The 13,737-nt window shown below is 35.2% G+C and overlaps 1 protein-coding gene and 1 long non-coding RNA gene across 2 annotated transcripts in view; one reads left to right on the top strand and one right to left on the bottom strand.

Moving 5' to 3' along the window:
- LOC145681538 (uncharacterized) overlaps positions 1 to 13,737 on the bottom strand; it is a 265,950-nt gene that overhangs the window by 85,765 nt on the left and 166,448 nt on the right. The window lies entirely within an intron of this gene.
- On the top strand, positions 7,431 to 12,895 carry LOC145681537 (uncharacterized). Its single transcript, XR_014130803.1, has 3 exons — positions 7,431 to 7,662; positions 10,045 to 10,383; positions 12,719 to 12,895. It is a non-coding gene; the product is annotated as an uncharacterized LOC145681537 (long non-coding RNA).

Raw genomic sequence — 13,737 nt, 5'->3', positions numbered from 1 at the left:
TTAATGAAGTTTTCGAAGAAATGAGAAATCCAAGTGTTCGAATTTATGTGAGACTAGCAACAAAATGTAACCGATTTCGTAAATATATTGGTACCAGAGTTATATTATAGTTACCACAGTCGTTATGTAAAAATGTTCTTGATACTTCGTGTCTCTATCTGTGAACAGTGTGAGAATCTCTTACGTATCAGCCTTTTCATCAACAGTGAATTTCGTGCCTTTTGCTCTTCATATTTCCTGAATTTGCCCTTCGGGGGTTCGCCCCCACACTCTCGCCTTTGCTCGTTCTACTTCCTCACACCTCTTAAGCTTACAATTCCCGAATTTCAAGTTTCTTTTCCTATTTCAACTATCTAAAAGATAAGATTTTGTATTGCAGGAATACGCTTATTTAAATAACATGGTGATTTCTTCATCTTCCTTTAGACTCCTTAAACATTAAAAATATTCAATTTTAGTAATTTTCCTGTTGGTTAGTCCTGGGACGATACAATCGTGCCAAATTTCATCATTCTAACCCTGCCGGAAGTGCCTAAACATTTTGGGGTTTAGAAGACGTCCAATATAAATAACATGGAAAAGGTTTTTCTGTTCCCCATAAAACCACTCTAAATTTGGACATTTTCATTTTTACTAACTTGCTTAGGTAATACTAACGAAAACGTTGAAGCATACCGAATTTCACGTTTGTATTCCAATTTCAAGTACCTAAAATATGAGATTATTTGTTCAAAAAAAGGCCTATTTAAATAGCATGGGAAATTTCTTCATCTCCCCTTTAGACTCTCTAAAAATTAAAAATATTCACTTCTGGCAATTTTTCTGTCGGTTAGTTCCGAAAAACTACAATCACGTCAAATTAAATAATTGTAGCCCTACAGGAAGTGCCGTATTATTTTGGGGTGTAAAAGGTGTCCCATATAAATACGTACCATGGGGAAGGGTTTTTCAGTTCCCCGGAAAACCACTCTAAAGTTGAGATTGTTTATTTTTACTGATTTACTTAGGTAATACTAATGAAAACGTACAAGCATACCGAATTTCAATTTTTTATTCCAATTCCAAGTTCCTAAAACATGAGATTATATGTCGAAAAAAAAGGCCCATTTAAATAACATGTGAAAATTCTTCATCCCCCTTCATCATTTCAACTTTCCACATCAACCGGAAGCACCCCTTTAATTTATGCCAGTTCATGTAGCTTTATATACAGTTAGGATATGTTGGTGGCAAATATTATTAAGTTTACAAGCTATTTGAAAGGTGTATATCATTGGAAGGAAAACCCGAGGCAGTATGAAACTGCGCAACATGTGCGTCATGTAATGAACTCCGTAATTTCGCAATGTGAAAAGGTAGAGAACAACTAGGTATATTGAAACACCAGCTATGTCTAGTGATGTAGCAGCGAGGATTCAGCATCAAGGGTTTTGGGCCCTGTTGATACTCTTCGTATTTAGGCAATGAAAAATGAGATGTTAGCGATCGTGATTTTGTAGTTCGGGTAAATGAATTGGAATCTCGTTTGGACATAACGCTCTGACAGATATTTGATAGAATAAATCCTCCCTGCTGTTCTAGTGGCTAGCATGTGCGCCTTTCTTGTACAGGTCTTGGGATCGATTCCCGGTGGGAGAGCCCTTGAGAACTAATGTTGTATGTGACACATTTTGACTCCTTTAAAAATGCACAATTTTAAATATAAATCCAGCAATATGCCACAATTGAGAATTCCAATAGAAAAATATACGATATTGACATGGTGAACTACAAAAAGAAGTGAAATGTGAACAAAAACACCAGAGGTGCAAAAAGTGCAGCCAAGTTCGTCAGCCTCAAAAAGTGTTGAGATGAGGATGGATGAGCAAAGTTCCTTGGCCACTGCATCTGAAAGGGACACTAGAACTTGGCGCGAGGTGTCAAGGAAAATGATGTTAAGGAACCTTAGGGATAGTGGTGGTGGGCGTGGTGGGTTTGGGACCACCATCAACCTTAGGAATATCAACTTTGCTAATGAGCTAAAGCACATATACAGAATACTGCAGTAAGATTGGTGGTTCGAAACCCAGACAAGGAAAACTTACATTCCTCCACGAAGTGTCAAAGTAAATGATGTTAACGAGTCTTAGGTGTGGTGTTTGTGAGCGTGGTGGATTTGGGGGTCACCACTAGCCTTAGGACTGAAATGTCTCGGCCGTGAAACTAGGAACAGACTTCTTAATGTATTCGAATATGTTAGACACCTCGCGCCAAGTTCCAGTGTTCCTTTGAGATGCAGTGGCCAAGGAACTTGGCTCATCCATCCTCATCTCAACACTTTTTGAGGCTGACGAACTTGGTTGCACTTTTTGCACCTCTGGTGTTTGTGTTCACATTCACCTTACAGTCACCTAAAAGTACGTCAAGTGAACAAGTGGATTATAATTCTAATTCTAAACAGCCTACTGTCTCTTCCATACAAATACCTTAAAGTTTGCCAAACTAACGATGTAGATTCTAATTCCGAATAGCTTATGATTTTCCCTATAGTTATCTAAAGTATGACAATCCAATGGTGTTGATTTTAATTCTAAATATAAAAAGCCTACCGTCTCTTCTTTACGGTTATCTAAACGTATATATATGCTAAGTCAATGATATGCAATTCTAATTTTAAATACCCTAGGTTTCTTCCATGTAGATCCTAAAAGCATGCCAAGCCAACTATATGAGTTTTATTTCTGGGCTAGGTCTCTTCCCAACAGCTACCGAAAGGTATATCAACTTGACGGTGTGGATTCTAATTGTAATTCGATTTCTAAGTAGGGTATGGTCTTTTCATTACGTCTACACTATGACAATCCAATTGTGTGGATTCTAATTGTAATTCCAAATAGACTATGGTCTTTTCCCTACAGTAACCAAATAGTATGACTAGCCAGCGGTGGATTCTAATTTTAACTCAAAATACCCTATGGTATTTTTTGTACAGTTATCTAAAGGTATGAGAAGTCAACAGGAGGGTTTCCAATTTTTAGCTTACAGTCTCTTCCTAGAGTTACTGAAAGTATAAAAAGGTAACAGTGTGGATTCTAATTATAATTCTAAATAGCCTACAGTATCTTCCATTGAGATACTAAGACTATATATTCAGTTTTATACGTATATAAGATTGTGACACTGAGAGAAAAAGTCAGAAAATGGAAGTAGTATATCTTTCCTTCTAAATCAATGGTTCTCAAACTTTCCAATAACGCGGATCCCCTGTTCTGTCGGAAAGTGATCTGCGGACCCCCTTACAATGCTATCTGAAACTTCACATGCTATTAAAAAAATATACTAATTAGAATTACCACTGACAAGAAAAATAAGCAATAACTAATTTATTCTAAAGATACATGATTGTTTCCTAGTGAACGAAATTTCAGTTGAAAATGCAGTTAACTTTCAAGACAAAAAAGTCATCCTTATTATTATTATTATTATTATTATTATTATTATTATTATTATTATTATTATTATTATTATTATTATTATTATTATTATTATTATAAATCCACTTGATAAACAATGTTCTCAAATGTGCAGTAACTAATTTGAAGAATGAAATTCTTTGTATTTTACCATAATTGTATTGAAATTTAGAATAAGTTTTGTCACCACCAATCTTAGGTCCGATTCCACCTTAAGATGATTTCGCTGTAAGGGTTTCATACTGATACTGCAAAGAGCAGAAAAGGTTTGCTCACATAAGTAAGTGGTAGGGAAAGGCATCAAATATTGCGATGCCGTTTTAGATAACTCTTTATACTGTTTAAATGCAACCAAAAGCTATAAAGTTCATTTTCTTTAAAAACTTTTTTCCATGAAGTATCGCAGAATAATTCCAATAGCTGTTCTTGTTCTTTGTTAGAGAGATTCATACCTTGTATGTCATGGATTTCTACATAAGTGAAAGTATTTTCAATCCAACCGTTACCAGACTGTGGGACAATGAAATATTTTTGAAAACTTGCAACTAATGCTTTCAAGTGTCCTACAAGTGTTTTGTGCATTTCAGCAGAGTTTTTCACATGAAGAATCAATTAAATCCCTGCCCACTGGAAATGATGAATAGTTATTGTTCTGTACTCGTACTACCCACAGCTGCAGTTTCTTAATCTTAAAAATACTTCTTGCATAACAGCTGCGAGTTCTGCTTTATTACAACACTTTTAATTTTTAGGCGTCGCTGACCCCCTGGCTAGATCCCACGGACCCCTAGGGGTACGCGGACCTTACTTTGAGAACCACTGTAAATGAATAAAAATTTGCTTTACTCGGATTTTTAAAATCTTTTTTATTGCTTTTCTCGTGTGAGAGAGTTTCAATTACTCTTAATTTGTCTGTGAATCATTTTTTTCCTTCATGCAATACCAAACAAGAGACATTTCATCATAGCGACATTTGAAATAACTTCTTTTTCTACCTTTTTAAAGTTGTTACACCAGAAGAGCTTCAATCTATCAAGATGACAATAAAACTTTTATGAACCGTGTAGGAAGTAACAAGCCAAAATAACGCGAAGAAGAAATTCTATTTCAAAGTAAACATACCGATGAGTGATGACTTTTACCATATAGAACATTTGTTTATTTCTAACATCTTTCTTCTTACAGAATGACTTTCTTCACAAGAACCGCCTGTCCAACTGGACAGATTTCAAAGGAAGAAAAGTAAAGAAAAAAAAAAAGCATCAGACTTCACAACTGTCATGCGGCTCACCGTTCTCTTTAAGTCGTTAAAGAGAAATGCGCTCGTCTTTCAAGTGATGATGTGTTATGTGCAAGACAAACTCTATCTGTCAATCAACTCTTTTCTCGGATAGATGGAGTAACGTTGCAGATGACAATCATGCTAATTTGTGTTAACATGGATGATCTACTTTCAAACACACACTGTCACCATTTTGATATATGAGGCTTATCGTTATGCTGAAATCTTTTGTTTCTTTTTAACGTTTATCGTTACGTGCTGAGAACTTGTTTCTTTTTAACGTTTAGAGAACGTATCCAGACAGTGAAATTTGAAGACATTTTCAATTATCTTGAAAGTACATACTGAATTTTGTAGAACCCTGATCGCCTTAAAATTATACATAGTTTTTTTTTTTTTTTTTTTTAATTTTACAAGTTGACTGCCTGAGCCATCTTTGACGCTTTAGGCCTGAACTATATAAACGTTTTAAACGCAAAGTGAGAACGACCTAACCTACCATTGAGGGTACTGAATACATTGAGGAACGCTAACAACAAGTCTCTCAGGGGGTCCAATCATTTTTTTAAAATCCGTTTAAGGCCTGGCCTATACGGAGCCTGTAAACGGGACATTACAGGTTAGTAAGTAATATTTCTTTTTGTTATGATCAAAGCTTTACATGATACTTATTGTTTTATTAATTTCCTGTCACCTCATACACACTTGAATAAAACAAATTTAGGGAGACAAACTAAATTAGTACCTATGGCTCTCAATCTGACAATGGCTATACAGGGGCGTCATTTCAGGTCTTGCTTCGCCAAAAGTGCCTTTACATCGCCGTGACGGGTATGTGACCTCGAAGTACTGCAAGGAAGGGAAGGTTGCATAAGAATTTGTGATTAATTTTGAAGAGGTTTTATTTTGACTAGGGAACTAACGTAGTTATAGGGAGTAAAGGCACAGATTTGAAGCATCAGTGCACTGTCATCGCTGAAAAGATTCGTATTTTCAGTTTTCCGATTTAGTGTCGTATGTTAAGTTAAACACCATAACATGTAGCACTTGATAGCGTATATCGTCTTACTTTTTGAAATTGTCGCTGTAATCTATTTGTCAGAATATCCATCTCCGGATATAACGTAGAGAGAAGAGAAAGAAAGAGATACAACATGTGTAAGATTTATGATTTACCAACGGACTATTGGAATTATAATATCCGAGTTAGAAAACACGTACGAGAGCGAAAGGAAGATCTAGAAATTTCAACTTTTAGAAACGTCCTAGAGAGGTGAAAATATAGGTAAAAATTGCAAAACGAATCACCTAATTTACATTTCTTTTCTTATATTCTAGTGTTTATGTATTTCAGCATCCAAACATCTCTATGTAGGATTACGAATTAAAGGGAAGAGAGAAAAATTTCAATTTCAAGAATTAAATCAGAAGAAAAACCTCTCTACCAACGTCTATAGACTCGAACTCGCTACCTCTGAATTTGAAAGCCAGCGCTCTACCCACCGAGCTAACAACTTTTTTAACAGTAGACAGTCTAACGGAGCTTTTCAAAGTTTAGGAAGTTACAATGACCTGTTCGCAGGACAATCTTCCAAATCTTCCAAACGAACGTGCGCTTGAATTATTACATTCGCCTTACTGTCTTTATGTGAGAGTGAAAACTAATTATGGCTGGACATGAATATACTTTGCTTGTGCTTTAGAAAGTATACCAGAAATTAATGCTGATAATACTACATAGAAACAAAATTAAGGTTTTCTTAGAAAGAAATCAAAAGATATGACAAAAATGTCTATTACCGGTATCATCAAAGAAAACAATTAATCCATCATTTTCATGATCATATAAACAACACTAATTTTCTTTCTATGTGTTATCGTCAGCACTAATGTAACACTACTCTTTATGTTAGTTTGCAAAATTAGTGCCTCATTATTATCAGTAGATAGCACTGTCTTTGCGTGAAAAGTCCCACCAACAAAGTGTGTAGAATGCTAGGTTTCTGATGAGCGTGCTAATTTTCTTTGGATTCGGTATCGTCAATGCGAATGTTTCACATAACTACTTTCCAAACAACAAACAATATGGAATGCTGGCTTTCTCGTTAAAAGCACTAATTTTATTTCTGTGTGGTATCGTCAGCACTAATTTGTGGTGTCAAATATAGAAGTAGGAGAGAATAAATTAGAACAGGTGACTAGTTTCCGATACCTGAGTATTATTATTATCAATGGTGATATGAAGTGAGAACGTGAAACAAAAGCGAGGATAGGAATGATGAAAGAAGCCTTTAGGAGGAGGAAAATACTATTTTGTGGGACCTTGAATGAAGAGTTGTGAAAAAGACTTATAGTACTGCAGTATATTGTGGTATTGCATATAGTATATAGTATAGTACTGCATATAGTATATTGTGGAGTACACTGAAAAAAAGGGCTTGGTCAGGAATACCAAATTTGTTTGGTCAGAGCATTTGGTCAATTTTTTTGGTTAATTTAACCAAAATTTGGTCATTTTGACCAAACGTGTTTGGTCATGAACACTATATTTTTTGGTCAGAACATTTGGTTGATTAATTTGGTTATGCGAACAAAATTGTAACTGATTTGGTAAGTATTTGGTTTTCCGGACCAAAATATGTATTTACAAGGTCACATGTGTTTATTTGCACTCTGGATAAACATTTCGATTACGAAAGTGTGGATCGCAAAAATAAAAATACACGTACAAGAACAATCATAAAGGACACCACTTGGAAGTAAAAGAACTGTGTGTAAATGAGTTTAGTGTGAACTATACAACTTTCTCAACGAAGTCACACTGATGTGAAGTGGGAAGTAATTGTTACTTTTCAACGACGTAATTGATCCATGTTATAAATTTATTAAGAAGCTGGAATTTACCGCAGCTAATCGACGTGTTTCAAGGTAAGTGTACTTTTTCGTATATATTACTTTTGCTGTTAGTTCACATGTACTTATTCTATTGGCTATAAATTTGGCGTAACAAATACGCCTTGGGTAAACTTTACAATGCTCGCCCCAACTGCGCATCGATATGTAGAACTGCTTTCAAAGGTGTAGTAGATTAAAGTAGGGTAGGGTACAGTAGAGTAAGGTAGTTGTAGGAACGGGTTCGCTTAAGGTTAGGGAAATTTTGATCCATTTTCATAGAATTAACAAGAGTAATTTCTGGTTTCAAAGTGAGTATACCACCCGGAGCGGGCATTATTAACTTAAACATAGGCCCGTACATATAAATAAAGGGGGCATTGACGACACTAGAGCAGGGTACGATAATAGTTAAGAACAGCTACTTCTCATCTCCCGTGCACGAGGATACATCTTACTGTTGCACTACCTAAACACTCTAAGTACAAGGGCAAGAACTCAGTCTATTACCTACTTTTTAATATCCTAGATAGTCAATGAATAATGCCTGAAAGTATGGCGTTTCTCGTCCTTCCCTAAATGGGAAGTACGGCTCCTTAACTATAACCCAGGGTACAAAATTGCAGGGGCAAGAGTTGGGGTAATTTCTATTACCACTAGATACTTCCGGAAAGGGGTAAATAAAGTAACACTAACGCTACTAGTTTGCAGAATAAATTGGTGCATTTATAGTTTACAGATGAACACAAATCTAAAATTTACGGAAGAAATATGGGGTATTATTTAGTTTCTCCTCCAGATCACTTGGTATTGACTCTGACTTACTTGGTAGGGGTTACCATTCGTTATTTGTAAATGCAAAGTAGTCATGAGTATAAGTACAGTGCGAACGTATAGCATAAAAACTACGCATAAAACACTAACCAACTTGTGCTATATGGACACTGAAAACCATTTATGCTATCGAACAGAGTCAGAACAGAAGCGTTGCAGTGGGGCCCCGACAGTTAGAAACGATGTGCGTCCGTAGGGAGCAAATGCGTCAGCGACGGTGGATATTCGCATAAACGAGGTAGTTAACAACAGCTTACTCTAAGTCACAGTACTGGGTCCTGAGCCGTTGATGGATTTGGGAGAGATACTAAATGTCATCCGAAATATAAAGCATAATTTTGAAAGAACATTTCATGGAACGCAAATATAGAATCCTTACCTTTGAAATCGATATTTCTCGTGAAATACGCTGATAAAAGCGTGTATTTTTACTTTCGGTACACCACTCGAAATAATTGTTGAAAAAAAAATATAATTTTCACTAATTTACTTCTTACTGACCCCTAAAAGACTTACGCTGGGCGACATGAAAATATCTCACTTATTACAGGTAAATATCGATGGGTACACCAGAAGTAATTGTGAAAAAATCACAGTTCTTTTACGATTTGCATATAAATAAAATTTTCTGATTGCCATAAATATACAGTGAATAAACGTAACCTGTGCTAGGTGGACACTAAAAAGCGCTAATGCTATCTAACAGTCAGGGCAAAGCAAAGATGATGAGCCGAAGCGGCAGCGCAGGGAGCAGGCACGTCAGTGATGGTGGGTATACGCGTAAGTAAAGATATGAAAAGAAGTGGGATATTGCATAGATACGAGTTTCAATAGCACTTGTCTTGCTTTGACACTAGTAACGCTCCACTTGTAAAATTCAGCTTGTGTACACTATATCATATTTCTTCTGTAAATTTTACAAAATTGTGCTTCCGTAACATGAACCACTACCACCTTCCTATATATATTCGAGTGTATACTTCTTATTAGGTAACTTCTATTATGTATTCGGAAAATATTACATTCTTCAAAGCATTCAGAGAATAGTGTATTATCTCCAAAAGATAATTCTGTGGTTTGGAGCAAAACGACCAATGTCAGAAATTGCAAAGAGGAGAGAGAGAGAGAGAGAGGAGACAGGCTATGATTTCTGCATAGAACCTTTCATTGTTTGTTAGAAGTACATTAGTCTTTGAAAACAATCTGTTAGCATTAGGCTTATTGTTATCCATAGGTACTCGTTATGCACCAAATTACAAAATTATTTGCATGAGTTAAAAATGCTCTTAAATTCTTGTTGTTGCTTCTATACCATTGTAACTTTTACAGTATGAAGCTGAAGTATGAAGTTACCATGAACATTTTTCTCTTTAGCTTTGCCCAAATACACCCATTTCTGTAAAGCCCAAGAAAAAAAAACTGGGGTGAGCAACTTCCTATACTCTTTGTGTGGCACATGATCGCGTAACATACCAAATTTCGCTTGGTAGTGTAATAAAACTTAAATGCTTTCACCATTGTATAATTATTTTTTGATATTCAGTAAATATCTGGTTAATTATAAACTTTCAATCTATATTTCAGAACAGGAAATAGACGAAGCAGCATTTAATTCATTAACTGATGAACTAATTACTCAGTTAATTCCCAAAATAAGGACATGTGCAAAATTATGAGCAAAATTTAAGGAATTTGTAGAAACACACAGTTGAAATTTATGATGTGCTAGATGACGGTTCTCTCTCATTTGCTTCACCATCAGTGTCAACGCCAGATGACTCAGTGTCAGTTCGATCTGAAACTACAGAAAGCAGTTGTTCCATGCCAGCACCTACTAAAAGAGAAACTGATACGATGCTGAAACGAGAAACAAATTTCTCTACAGAGTCTCGGAGTCCGAAGCTCTTCAAGCTGACAGATTTTGTAAGTGTTCTGCCTTTAGTTACTTGAATATCAATTGATACAGTGATACTTATGCTGCAAATATGAACTGTGCAGATATGATTCATTACCAGTCGAAATGTAAAAGATGTTGGCGTTCACCTTTTAATCTGGTGACAGCCTGCTTTATATTTATTCCATCTTTGTTAGTGCAAGTAACTTTTCTCGGGATATCAATCACATGATGTGCTCGTTGTCCAAAGTTTCGAGAACAGACGTTGTTCTCATCATCAGGGTCAGAATCATGAGAACAATGTTTGTTCCAGAGACTTTGCACAACGAACACATCACCTGGCTGATATCCCGAGAAAATTTATTTGCATCACGATAGCAGGAAAGCATCAGATACATTGAAAGAGTTTTTGGAACGTCCCACGGTTATACCGTTTAGACTAAGGTAAACAGATAATTAATGAAAGTGAACGATCGCAAATTTTTTTGTGCTCTCACCGGGAATTGAATCCAGGACCACATACATCAAGGATACACGCGTTATCTACTAGAGTAGCTGGGAGGGCGAGGAGATTGATATTCAGTTATATTTTCGGTTACTTCAATTTAAGCGAAATGATATCACGATATGCAGGATCTTTAAAATTGTAAAAGAACAGGAGGGAAAGGTGCAAACCTTAAAGGTACTACCTCAGTATTTATTAACTACAAGTGAAAATACCCGGATTCGATCTCATATAAAAATTTGATCTAGGTAAACAGCATCTCTGCTCCCAGTTTAAGTTCCTAATAATAATTCGTTTGTATTTATTCCGTCTCCTTTAGCCTATGAAGCTAAAGTAACTGTTGATATATGGTCGGGAAACATTTGAGTACTTTTGACGAAAAGATTTGAATGAAAAAATCTTCTCGATTATTTTTTTTTTTTTTTAGTGCGTTTATCTATAAAATTTATATTTCCTTGGAGTTAGTATTATATTCCACCGAAGTCACAAGGTCCAAATCAGAAGATTTCAAGAGGAAAACACGTTGACAAATATAGAAATACGCGCAAGTCGTTAAGAAAGTTTGGCATTGTTGCAAAGTCAGGTCCTTCAACAGAAAAGCGTGACACTGGAACTTCTACGCTAGATGGTAATGTTTAAAATGTAATCTAGTAAATGATTTATTCATCTCTGATCATACGTTTAAAAATGAAAGTAAATCTTTGAGTTTTATGTCCCATAGTTATGCCAGGTAGACTAAAGGAGATGATGATGATGATGATAAGAAATGAATAAAGTGGGAAGGAACGGGAGAACCCCGAAAAATTCAAGCAAACAATGTCACTTAGCGCGATTTGGGATCAAACAAGGTATCTCACACGTCAGAGGTGAACGCTCTACCACTGAACCACCGAGGCCCCGATCATACTTTAAAAAGTGCCAATGATTTACCTATTTTGTGCCAGGGTTTGCAAGAACCATGTTTTAAAAAATGGTTTAGTTTCGTTTAATTCTTTTTTCTCTGCTAATTGAGCGTATGGAACACACATTAATATAAGTCGATACTAACCTGAAAGTATTCCTGTAAGATTAAAACGTGGTTCTTCAATGTTCATATGTATTTCTGGCAAAAATATCGAGTGCCTTTCATCAGGATGGCTCAAAACTTAAAGTGTATATACGTTCAAGCTGAGTATTTCAATAGTATAAGGTAATAATGGGACTGTGTAGATATTGTTGCTGTTTACAACATAAAACTACAGTCGAAAAATTTTTCACCTGCTCTTCAGTTAAGCAACCAACTAATCTATTAAGGATTAAACAGTGCACTATATTAATCAATACTTAGATTCTGTGTGTTTCTATTTATAAGACTCAGCAAGTCTAAATTTTGTATGCTTAATCTTCAAATCCTTCATTACAAGAGTTACTCTGTTCATAAGAAATGATAAGTAGCATTTATTACTAAATATTTTGCGACTTTCTTTGTCGTAGATAGTCATTATACTTATATAGTACCACTATTACGTTATATCATTGAAGTACTAAGCTAGAACATGTAATTTACATAAGTTCTACATATTTGAAGAATTAAACCATTCTGATGAAAGGCATTCGATATTTCTGCCGGAAATATAGATTAGCATTTGAAGGCAATTTTCAAGTTCAGTTTCACAGGAACAGTTCCGGAACAGTTTTTTTGTAAATATCTTTCTTTCTTTCTTTTCTTTATTATATATTACATATGGATATAAATACTTGTACAGAGGACTTATGAAAATATAGAATCATTTTAACTGATATTTGAAAAATATAGGAATTTATTACTAAGCTTTTAATGTAATACAGATCTGTTTGGTAAGTTTATTCTTCTCTTTCAGAATGTGACATAGATATTGAAAACAGCTTAGCGTGGTTAAAGCATAGTGTCGAGCCCTGGCAGGAAGTACTTGATCACTGGAAGAAAACGTTGAAAGTTCGATGCAAGCAAGAGGGCAAAACTGTTCATGAAATAATTTCAACTTGGCTAGCATTGAAGCAGCCTTTGGGCTACACATTGGTAAGTTTCATTTAATTAACCTGGATTCCGGTTTACTACTAAGGACTGTGTTGTTGCTGAATAGGCCATAATTTACAAGCATTGAATTATTCTTTTGGGCTGAAAACATTCATATAAATTCTTTTGGTTACGTCCAGAAGTTGATTTTTTCATAACGTACATTTTAGAACAGAAGTTTCCTTTAAAATTGTGTCGCGTTTGTACAGAAAATAGTAAAAACCTTCAGGATAAAGTCATACTAAATATTAAAATGACACATACTAGTTTAGGTATTTGTATGTTCGAGCTAATAGACCTTAGTTGTCATAAAACCATAATAAAAATATATATAAATGATGGACAAATGAATTACTTCCTTGTCCTCTTATGTAATATCGGTTCATGAATGTTGAGATATCTTGAAGCAGGTCTGAATTGCCTGTGAGTTGGTGGTTATCGGTTCGATGCCCAGTAGGTGTATAATTGTATAAAAGTAATTCAGATTCAACTACAAATTATAGATTCCCTCCTGTGTAGCTCCGGTGATGAAAGAGGATAGAGACAATCAATGAATCTTAAAAGTTTTTGCAGTTTCCTTTTCAAAAAGTGAATATTTTGCATTGTATTCAGATTGCATGTTTAAAGAACTAAAACATGTCTTTTTAGCTGGAAATATTTTTCTTGCTGGTTCTTTGTAACATATTCATCTCCACGCATGGAACACAAAGTGGGAAAGTATTAAGTTCAGTTTATTAGCAACTCGATCTTGCTTTGAACGACTAGATGAAATGCTCAATTGCAAGTCTGAAAACAAATACTCTAAACCTAAAATTATTGTTTCCATTTTTAAGACGCATATGA

The sequence above is a fragment of the Thermobia domestica genome, chromosome 3 (assembly GCF_964235325.1).
Source record: "Thermobia domestica chromosome 3, izTheDome1.hap1.1, whole genome shotgun sequence".
Taxonomy (NCBI): domain Eukaryota; kingdom Metazoa; phylum Arthropoda; class Insecta; order Zygentoma; family Lepismatidae; genus Thermobia; species Thermobia domestica.
The sequence above is the reverse complement of the archived record's forward strand: the minus strand, read 5'-3'. Positions and strand labels throughout refer to the sequence as shown.